Source organism: Sinocyclocheilus rhinocerous, unplaced genomic scaffold (assembly GCF_001515625.1).
Source record: "Sinocyclocheilus rhinocerous isolate Xijiao unplaced genomic scaffold, SAMN03320098_v1.1 scaffold217, whole genome shotgun sequence".
NCBI classification, from domain to species: domain Eukaryota; kingdom Metazoa; phylum Chordata; class Actinopteri; order Cypriniformes; family Cyprinidae; genus Sinocyclocheilus; species Sinocyclocheilus rhinocerous.
In genome coordinates, this window is record NW_015662752.1 from 151,270 (window position 1) to 162,141 (window position 10,872).

At 35.7% G+C, this 10,872-nt stretch overlaps 1 protein-coding gene across 1 annotated transcript in view; it reads right to left on the minus strand.

The window, feature by feature from the left end:
• The window catches only part of LOC107728267 (protein Jade-2-like), a 51,523-nt gene extending 41,983 nt beyond the window's left edge, over positions 1-9,540 (minus strand). Inside the window, exon 1 of the mRNA XM_016538383.1 lies at positions 9,331-9,540. The gene's annotated coding sequence lies outside the window, so the exon portion shown is untranslated. The remainder of the gene's footprint in view (positions 1-9,330) is intronic.
• Between the last annotated feature and the right edge of the window lie 1,332 nt (positions 9,541-10,872).

The following is a 10,872-nucleotide window of genomic DNA, read 5'->3' on the forward strand; positions in this document are numbered from 1 at the left end:
TTTTTTTTCTAATTGTTTAAGCAACTTTATTAATTATATAAGGTTATATAAGGAACATTATTTTAAACATTATGCACTTTTTTCAAAGATAGTCGTGTTATTTTATTACGCTTTGAAGAAACGTGCATTAGTAATATTTTGCTCGATGCGCCCTCTTGTGGCCTCAGGAGAGAAGCCAAAAGCTTTTTTCCCCCCTAACTGAAATTATGCCTTTTAAATCAAAATATAATTCGAATATTGATAATATTTAAGTAAAAAATTCTAATTTAGTTTTTCAGCCATTTTGACAGCCTAAATAAACCTGCTGCTTCTGTGTCATAAATATTTATTTTTACAGTGAAGACTATCCAGTGTTATTTTACAGTTGAATGGATTATTCAATTTCTGTAGTACTTCTGTACCTGAATATTACTGTTAGACCTACCTGAAAAACTTACAGCAGTTAATTTCATTTGTATCTTGTTATTGTATTTGTTTGTGCTATTGCTTGTCATTTATTTATTTGTTCTTATTTTATTAATGACCGTTTACTTGTCTTTTCTAGTTTAAATAAATTCAATTCAGAGTTTGAAATCAAAGTTCTATTCAGGTATCTTCCTAACAATATAAATATGAATCAACACATAATTATAATTTGCAAAACACAAATAGGTTGAGTGACGAAACATTTAGGTTAGATGATTGTAATTTGAAAAAATGTCTAAAGCAGCACCCCAAACACCTTCACATGTGCTTCTCAAAATAAGTAGTAATTATTAAACATTATATCATAATATTTACTTCATGTTTTAATTTTAACAGTACACCTCTGTTGTGCAGCACTTCGTTTGCCACAAAATAAAAGAAAAAAATATTAAATGTTTAAATATTATTATAAATCTAATTACTAAATATTTACATTTTACTTTGATTACATTGAATCAATCTGTTTAATTTTTTGATAATAAATTTGTATTCAATCATAAAAAAAAGCATAATAAATAAAACAAAACAGAATTTCTGAAAAGATAAAATATTAACAGTAGGACTGGGCGATATGTGCAAAAAAATTATCATGATAAAATTTTTTCATATCAGTCGATATCGATAATTATCACGATAAATGTCAAATCTTTATTTATTTCAAGTTTAAAGGCAGATTTTTGCTCCCAAGTTGTAGAAACCAGACCATTATTTGTGGTTTTAAACGACTCTTTATTGTCAGAGCATGACAAACACTTCACGTTTTTGAGTTCTTTACACTTTTCAGTCATTTTTCCTTAACAAAATAAATATCTTAATATGAAAACTAATTTCTTAGTTTCTGCATGTTCTAATAAGTGATACTGTTTCAAATCATGAAGCAGGTTTGTGTTCCTGACTTTGACGCATCTGCAATATTAATAATATTACTTTATTTTGTCTCTTAGAAATGCATATTTTACAGTAGTTTGAGTTTGGATGCAGATGTAAGTTTATGTTCATTATCAAAAACAGTAACATCTGTAAAAATTGTAACAACCTCGGTTTTCTATGGTGAAAATTAATTATTAAAATTAACCATTGGTTTCCATAGTAGCATACATTTAGATCATGATAACCACAGTTAATGATAAACCACACATATTGCACTTCAATACCATGGTAAGAATGTAACTGTATGGTTTCTGGGTATTTGTATGAAAAACAGTAGTCTAAATACATTTAGTATAAATGCACAAACGCTACAGCTTAATCACAAAAATACTGTAATTATTTAACAATATAACTATGTTATTTTGTGTTAAAATGTTAAAAAACTGTTAAAGTTGCATGAATTCAATTAATTAGACATGCCTTTTGATTATGAAAATGTAAATAAACCAAAATGGAATCCATAAAATTTTTACAAATTAAACATATTTCTTGGGCCCCTAAAAGTGTAGAAACATCTCAAAGCTCATCCAGAGAAATTAAATCTAAATGTCACAGCAATGCAATTATTTAAGTATTTTCTCCTTAATAAATAATCACAAATCATTACGGGGTATGGAGTGCAAAAAAGTAACTTAAAGCAGTTTAGCATAAGGCTACAAAATAAAACGTGACAAATGAGGGGGTCTGAATACTTCTGGAAGCCACAGTAAATGCACATATTCTGTGTCTGACTCTGGTTTATAAATCAAAGCATCATCTCTCTGGGTGAAAACACTCATCCGCTCGTCGTCCAGCTCTGTCAAACTGAGCACTATTGACAGCGAGCATCAGGACACACGCATCCCTCACAAACACTGGAGCTCCACCACGAGCGCGGCAGAGCTTTTACGCGGCGCTAAGAAGCATGTCATGCACTGGCGATCTACTGACTACGTGTGACAGAAATCCAGCAGGCAGTGGAGTGGCGCGAGCGCTTACGGGTGATGGAAACATCAGAGCCAGAGCTCTCGCAGGCAGTGCTTCATTCATTAATAACCCCCTCATATGAGAAACGCACACTGCTGCCCATGTGACCGCCTCGCCTCCTTCTCCACCAATCACACGGCAGCTGACAAACACACTTTAAATGGATGGAGCTGCTCTTGACATGGCAAAGAACCTGACGTACCTAGTCCCGAACCCTTTCAAAACACAAACGCTTTTCTAGATTGTGCGTCATAATCTAATGAAGTAAAATTATACTATGCTTCAAATCCTGATATAAATATAAAACATGCATTTTTTACAGTGGACTAAGCAAAACTGCCCTGCATTTTTATAGATGGAAAACAGCAGAAGCGGCTTTTGATTAAAACTGTTTTTGTTTCAAGGAAAAAAAATCCAAGCCTTTTAATTTCATACTTTTATATACTTTGCGAAAGTATTTGTACCCCTTCAATTTTTTTTCACATTTTGTTAGGTTGTTGCCTTATATTAAATCAGTCTACACTCCATACACGAGTAGGTATCTGGGATTCATAAGTATCAGGGACACTTGAAATGTAGCTCAGGAGCATTTCGATATCGCTTTTAGCTGTTCTTCCAGTGAAGTAACCTGTGGCAGATTCAACTGAAAGGTACACACACACACAGCTCAAAGGTCTAAGAGTTGAAAATACAAATCAGAGCAAAAACCAAGCCTGCAGAGCTCAGAGACAGGATTGTGTCAAGCCACAGATCTGGGGAAGAGTTCAGAAAAATTCAGCTGCAATGAAGGTTCACAGAAGCATGCTGAAGTATATTTACTTGAGCTTAGGGCTGTCGCGGTGAAGGAATTTCCATTGCGGTAATTTTGAGTGGCTCAATAGCGCGGTATGCGGTATTATCGCCATACATATACATACATATATATATATATGTATATATATAATTTGTGTGTATGTGTTACGGTATAACTAACGAGGTCATATTCAGAAGACAATGAAACCGAAACCAAACAGCGTTGAAACAGGAAGTGAAGTAAACAGAAGAGAATGACAAAATAACGGTCCACATAAGAGAGCATAAACCTGACAATAAGATCGTTAGGTTATCGTTAGCCTATATGTATAACAGTTAGTTCTGATTATCTAATCTGACTGGACAAGAGACTTTCTATTGATATTTCCTCCTGCGCGCGTTCCAGACGGGCTGTCAGTCAGTGCAGTTACAGTGTTGCGCCACAAGGTGGTGGAACGTGACTGTCTTTCAATTAAACATTCAAACATGCTGATATAGACGGGCTGTCAGTCAGTGTTGTGCCACAAGGTGGTGGAACGTGACTGTCATTCAACTACACGTTCAAAAATGCTGATTCATTCATTCAAAGAGACGTAATGAAACATGCTGTTGAAATCATTTTAACTTTGAGCGCCACTTTAGAAGGCTCAGCTGACCAGCTATGCGTCGATGCTAAGACAGAGATTTCGCTTTCCTTGGACATGACAACCTATTTTCACAAATATATATGACTCGGCCTGGAGGACAGACGCAAGTAATCGCACGCGCTCAGTCGATCTCTCTCTCATTCACTGTCTGTTTAGGCTTGTTAAGTGCAAATCTATGGAGCCTCTGTACAAATCAGCATGGTACACATTATGTTATCATTACTAACTTGTTTAATATTCAGTCCACATGCATGAAGTGTAAAACGAGAAAGGCATAACCTTACGAAAAAATAAAACACGCAGTTGCTGCGGTTCTTGCATTCCTCTGCGGTTTGCTCGTCAATAGCGCGGTATTGCGATATTGCGGTTATCGCGACAGCCCTACTTGAGCATATTTACTTCAAGTCCCCTCAGATTTTAAGGTAACAAGTTAATAATTAAGTAACTTTTTGCATTTGCATGTTCACGGTTCTCTGATGTTGGTTAACTTTAACCGCCAGCGGGTAAAACTTACCCATGCACATGACTACTGTTTTGATGTGGCTAAAAAACATATTATGTCACTGTCTTCACAAAGTAATATCTAGACTTCTAGAGTCATGAAATTATTATTTTTAGTCATCAACTATGTTTTTGACCTGTTGTTTTATGTTCAAGTCTATTTTAAGCAGGCTACACTAGTCAGTTTTCTTAATGGTGAAAAGGCTAAACCAGCCTGCAATGACAACGAGAATTATAAATAAATAAATACATATTTGGTTGGTGTAATATTATAATAAAATGTCATTAATCACTTAAGATAATTTAAATAAATGTTATTTAAATTACTAAAATACCCTAGATAGGCAATAGTGAGCAATAATAATTCACCAGATCGGAAATTTATTTTTGTTTTGTTTTTTACAGGAAACGGGCAGACTAGAATAAATAGCAACACAGTAGCGAACAATAAAAGATAAAAAATTGCTAAACACAAATTAATAATTAATCCAAAGTTTATTTTAGCCTTCTCATAAATACGGTTTCAAAAAGGTGGAAATTTTCCAGTAAATTTTGGAAACTTTCCAGGATTTTTTGGAATATTCCAGGGATTTTTGGAAAGTTACCGGAAATTTTCCACCCCTTTGCAACCCTACTCATAAATGTTCAAACTTCGGATTAATTATAAATTTTTGTTAATTTATTGTTAGCAACTTCCTGAAAAAACATCTATGATGTAATGAATAAAACAATTTTTATGATTAGCCCAAGCTTATTGGTGTTGTTCTCTTATTCAAATTATAAATTATATAACTAAACAAATTAATAATTAATTAGATGAAACTGTGCGCTTGCATCATACATCCTATGCAGTGCGGTGAATTATTATTGCTCATATATTGTCTATTGAACATAAAATAACAAAACATAGTTGATGACTAAAATAATAATTTCATGACTCTAGACATTACTTTGTGAAGATAATACAGTGACATAATACGTTTTTTAGCCATATCAAAACAGTAGTCATGTGCATGGTAAATTTTTAGGTATACAACGACCCCTGGCAGTTGGTTAAAGTGTTTTATCGAAACAATTTTTAACAACGGGGGATTGTAAATAACACAATTTTAGTAAAAGTCAATGACTGAGAGTCTTGGATATATTACTGAAAATCTGTTACGTACTAGGGGTGCGATGATAAATCGTTTCGTGGAACGATTCTGTGGTTTTCGCGAATGCATCGCGATTCTCTCTGGAATCGATTCTGAGCTTAGTTTTTAACAGCAGATGGCGCTGCATGCTTTAGAAACAGCCGTACTCTGCTTGCTTTCAGTTCCTTACACACACACCACTTGAAACTAAAATAATAATTCATAAAGTTTGAAAAGGTTGAAGCGAATTACTAGCCTAGCGCGCCATCTGCTGTTAAAAACTAAGCTCAGAATCGATTCCAGAGAGAATCGCGATGCATTCGGAAAATCGAATCGATTTATCGTCGCACCCCTATTACGTACATTTGAAAAACAGCCATGGGTAAATTTTACCCCGTGGCGGATCTAGTGTTAATGGTCACATGACATGCAGGCAAACAAATATAATATCTCATCTTTTTTATTAAGTGTTTTATCTTGAATGTTATTTTTAAATTATTTATTTTAATTTTACATTTTTATTATTTAACTATTAGATTTTCATTAAACTCACAAACCTGTTTGGACAAACTTGACGTAACGTAATGTTTAACACACTTCATGTTATTAATAACAACGAATGGAATATATTTTCTTTTTCTTTGTATTTTTATATCAATAATACGGTACAAGACTACCCTATTTAAATCAATGTAATAAACGAGTGAGATCAAACAAACAGTCCGATTATATTACCTAAAATGTGTAACGTAATGGATTACATTACTAAGTAACTACATGTAATTTGGAATCAGTAACGGATTACAATTTGTAAGTAATCCAATGCCATGATCTACGGTTGAACCAGTTGAGTCAAAAAGAGCACTGCATGACATTTGATGTCAGCTAACCACATGCATTCAAGCCCCTGGATCGGTAAACTAGATTAGTAACAGACTAGTAAAACACCGATGAACGCATTTTACACTGGACTGAGGTATGAAATAATTAAACATGTTTCCCCGCCCCTCACGCGTAGCCACGCCCACTCTACGCGACGTCACGCCACAGTGTGCCGTAAGCAGCAGCGGACTGTAGGGGGCGTGGCCGATGACCCGCAGGGTGTTTGTGAATCCGTTCACAGAAGCATGCTAGGCCATTCAGCGCTCACAACTTAGCACGTTACGAAAACAAACGCAATAGTGAGCAATAATAATTCACCAGATCGGAAATTTATTTTTGTTTTGTTTTTTACAGGAAACGGGCAGACTAGAATAAATAGCAACACAGTAGCGAACAATAAAAGATAAAAAATTGCTAAACACAAATTAATAATTAATCCAAAGTTTATTTTAGCCTTCTCATAAATACGGTTTCAAAAAGGTGGAAATTTTCCAGTAAATTTTGGAAACTTTCCAGGATTTTTTGGAATATTCCAGGGATTTTTGGAAAGTTACCGGAAATTTTCCACCCCTTTGCAACCCTACTCATAAATGTTCAAACTTCGGATTAATTATAAATTTTTGTTAATTTATTGTTAGCAACTTCCTGAAAAAACATCTATGATGTAATGAATAAAACAATTTTTATGATTAGCCCAAGCTTATTGGTGTTGTTCTCTTATTCAAATTATAAATTATATAACTAAACAAATTAATAATTAATTAGATGAAACTGTGCGCTTGCATCATACATCCTATGCAGTGCGGTGAATTATTATTGCTCATATATTGTCTATTGAACATAAAATAACAAAACATAGTTGATGACTAAAATAATAATTTCATGACTCTAGACATTACTTTGTGAAGATAATACAGTGACATAATACGTTTTTTAGCCATATCAAAACAGTAGTCATGTGCATGGTAAATTTTTAGGTATACAACGACCCCTGGCAGTTGGTTAAAGTGTTTTATCGAAACAATTTTTAACAACGGGGGATTGTAAATAACACAATTTTAGTAAAAGTCAATGACTGAGAGTCTTGGATATATTACTGAAAATCTGTTACGTACTAGGGGTGCGATGATAAATCGTTTCGTGGAACGATTCTGTGGTTTTCGCGAATGCATCGCGATTCTCTCTGGAATCGATTCTGAGCTTAGTTTTTAACAGCAGATGGCGCTGCATGCTTTAGAAACAGCCGTACTCTGCTTGCTTTCAGTTCCTTACACACACACCACTTGAAACTAAAATAATAATTCATAAAGTTTGAAAAGGTTGAAGCGAATTACTAGCCTAGCGCGCCATCTGCTGTTAAAAACTAAGCTCAGAATCGATTCCAGAGAGAATCGCGATGCATTCGGAAAATCGAATCGATTTATCGTCGCACCCCTATTACGTACATTTGAAAAACAGCCATGGGTAAATTTTACCCCGTGGCGGATCTAGTGTTAATGGTCACATGACATGCAGGCAAACAAATATAATATCTCATCTTTTTTATTAAGTGTTTTATCTTGAATGTTATTTTTAAATTATTTATTTTAATTTTACATTTTTATTATTTAACTATTAGATTTTCATTAAACTCACAAACCTGTTTGGACAAACTTGACGTAACGTAATGTTTAACACACTTCATGTTATTAATAACAACGAATGGAATATATTTTCTTTTTCTTTGTATTTTTATATCAATAATACGGTACAAGACTACCCTATTTAAATCAATGTAATAAACGAGTGAGATCAAACAAACAGTCCGATTATATTACCTAAAATGTGTAACGTAATGGATTACATTACTAAGTAACTACATGTAATTTGGAATCAGTAACGGATTACAATTTGTAAGTAATCCAATGCCATGATCTACGGTTGAACCAGTTGAGTCAAAAAGAGCACTGCATGACATTTGATGTCAGCTAACCACATGCATTCAAGCCCCTGGATCGGTAAACTAGATTAGTAACAGACTAGTAAAACACCGATGAACGCATTTTACACTGGACTGAGGTATGAAATAATTAAACATGTTTCCCCGCCCCTCACGCGTAGCCACGCCCACTCTACGCGACGTCACGCCACAGTGTGCCGTAAGCAGCAGCGGACTGTAGGGGGCGTGGCCGATGACCCGCAGGGTGTTTGTGAATCCGTTCACAGAAGCATGCTAGGCCATTCAGCGCTCACAACTTAGCACGTTACGAAAACAAACCCCTGATTCGAGTCTAAACAGGTTCAGCGAACTGCACTTCCGAGTAACTTTGGCACAGACAGCCGAGTAAAAGCTCCCAAAACAACTAGAAGAGTTGATCAGTAATGACGGACAGGTCGCAAACAGACAGGTTTGCAAAAAACGAGGCGGTAGAACTTGCCAGAATTCGGCCAAACTTGATAGAACGGCGCTCATCTGACCTAACGTTGCTCGAAGATCAGTGTGGAGATGTGGAGGAAAAGATGGCACGCGTTCTTTCGCTTTACCTTATTTGCGGTTCGCACAAGAGGGCGTGATGTCTGTCCTCGATGCGAATTCAGCGGATCATCTGAGGCCAGGCGGCCCGAAATAAAAGTTACAGTCGGCGGATTCAATCCACAGACGCGCAGTCCGTCGACTCCACCAAAATTGCAGTTTGTACACTTAGTACGCCAACGGTTATGGGTTCGTCATCCCCAAAAGTGTTTTTGAAGAAAGCGTTTCCTCAGAAACTGACGCGCGCTAACTGCGCGTCGAAAAAAGCGCTACAAGCGTCTAAGATTGATGAGGCGATTAACATTTAGCGTCGCGAACAGCGCAGGCTGAGGTGAGGCGTCTCTCAAGCCGAAGCAACATAAGCTCACACTTATAACTCTTTTGGCGCCATATTAATGACGTACCAAAAAATTTCCGTTAGCAGCGAGCGCAGAAAAGCCCGCTGCCGCTGGCGAGCGTCACAGACGGCGGAGGAAAACGCGGCGAGAGCGCGTGGCGTTACCTGTCAAGTTTGAAAATATCCATCAAGAAGCGAGCGTGAAGAAGAAAGTCAGCGGCGTCTCTCCTCAAATGAGTGAACGGGGCGGTTCGCTGAAATAATCGAGCATTTTACAGTGAGTCCGATGGGGGGAGCCGTGAGCAAACACGGAGGAGGAAATGCTGCCTGACACAACAAATATGACATCTTCACAGCTTCGGATTAATGTTTAAAGAACACAAACACAGTTAGTTTCTCTTGAGGGAACGTTTATACACCGTCAGGTGTGATTCTGACACAACAGGCTACCTGTAAGAATGAAAACATACCTGGACTCATAAATGTCAAGTGGCCTTTATTGTAAACAATCACATTTGACTGTAAACACAGCAGATCTAATCAGTGTTGTGGCTCTTCTGGGGAACTGACTTCACATCCAGAGCAAAACCACAGAAACACCAGACTACACACACACCTGTATGCCTCCAAACACTTCATGGGGAAGCTGTGTGTCCTTCATGGGACCCCAGACAGAGTTTCATCCTCCTCACATTATATCTGAGTGAGTTTCTCTGAGACCGCAGGTGTCCTGTTCAGGGCTTTTTAGCAGGTTTTGATCATAAACACACTTTCTCTCGGTCTTTAAATATGACTGATATTGACAGAATGATCAGATTTGGCACTCCTGGGGAAATGTGGTATAATGTTTTGTAATTATCGTTTAAATCTGGCTAATTGTTTGTCGTAAATAAACAGCTCAGAAAAATGTGATGGGGTTAGAGATCAGAATATGACTTTTTGTTACGAAACTGGGTGTAATTTTTAACAAACATCATGTTAATCTGGCATTTTGGGGAAACAAAACAATAAATTATAGATCAATGTTACTAGATATTCTAGTAGCTAAGTTATTACTCCCGTTGTTACACTTCTTTTGTCATTATGGTTTGCCCCAAAAACACATTAATATGCAAATTAGATGCAGTGTATAGATACATTGTATATCAAGTTATGGACATTTTATGCACACATATTCCGTAAAGTACAGTAGTATATCAAATAATTCTGTTATATCTTTCATAACATAGTTGAGAATCATCTTTGTATAAAGTTTGGCTAAAAACAGCCAACAGTGGTGAATGAAAAATGCCTTTTCATGTCTATTTTTTTCTTTTTTAATAACTCAATTAGTCCTGGCGTCCTCTACAAAGGACATAGAATAAAATATGAATGTTTTTTTCTCCATTTGTTTCTCTTGTGCTCCAAGCAATGTAATGACATTTTTTTTTTTAAATCACAAAACTTTTTTTTATGGTTCTCAGGAGGATAAGGGAGAGATTTAAAAAGAAGCCTCAGTCAAAATGATATATTTGTACTGACATAAATTACATGAATAATTTATATTTATAATAACAATCACCTAAAGCAAGGGCTTTAAGTAATATAAATAATAATTTACATTAAAATATATAATGTAAAAATATTTTACATTTTATTATAAAAAATTATCAAATGCTGAACAAAACAGGAATATAAATATCAACAAATACTGCATACTGTAATTAA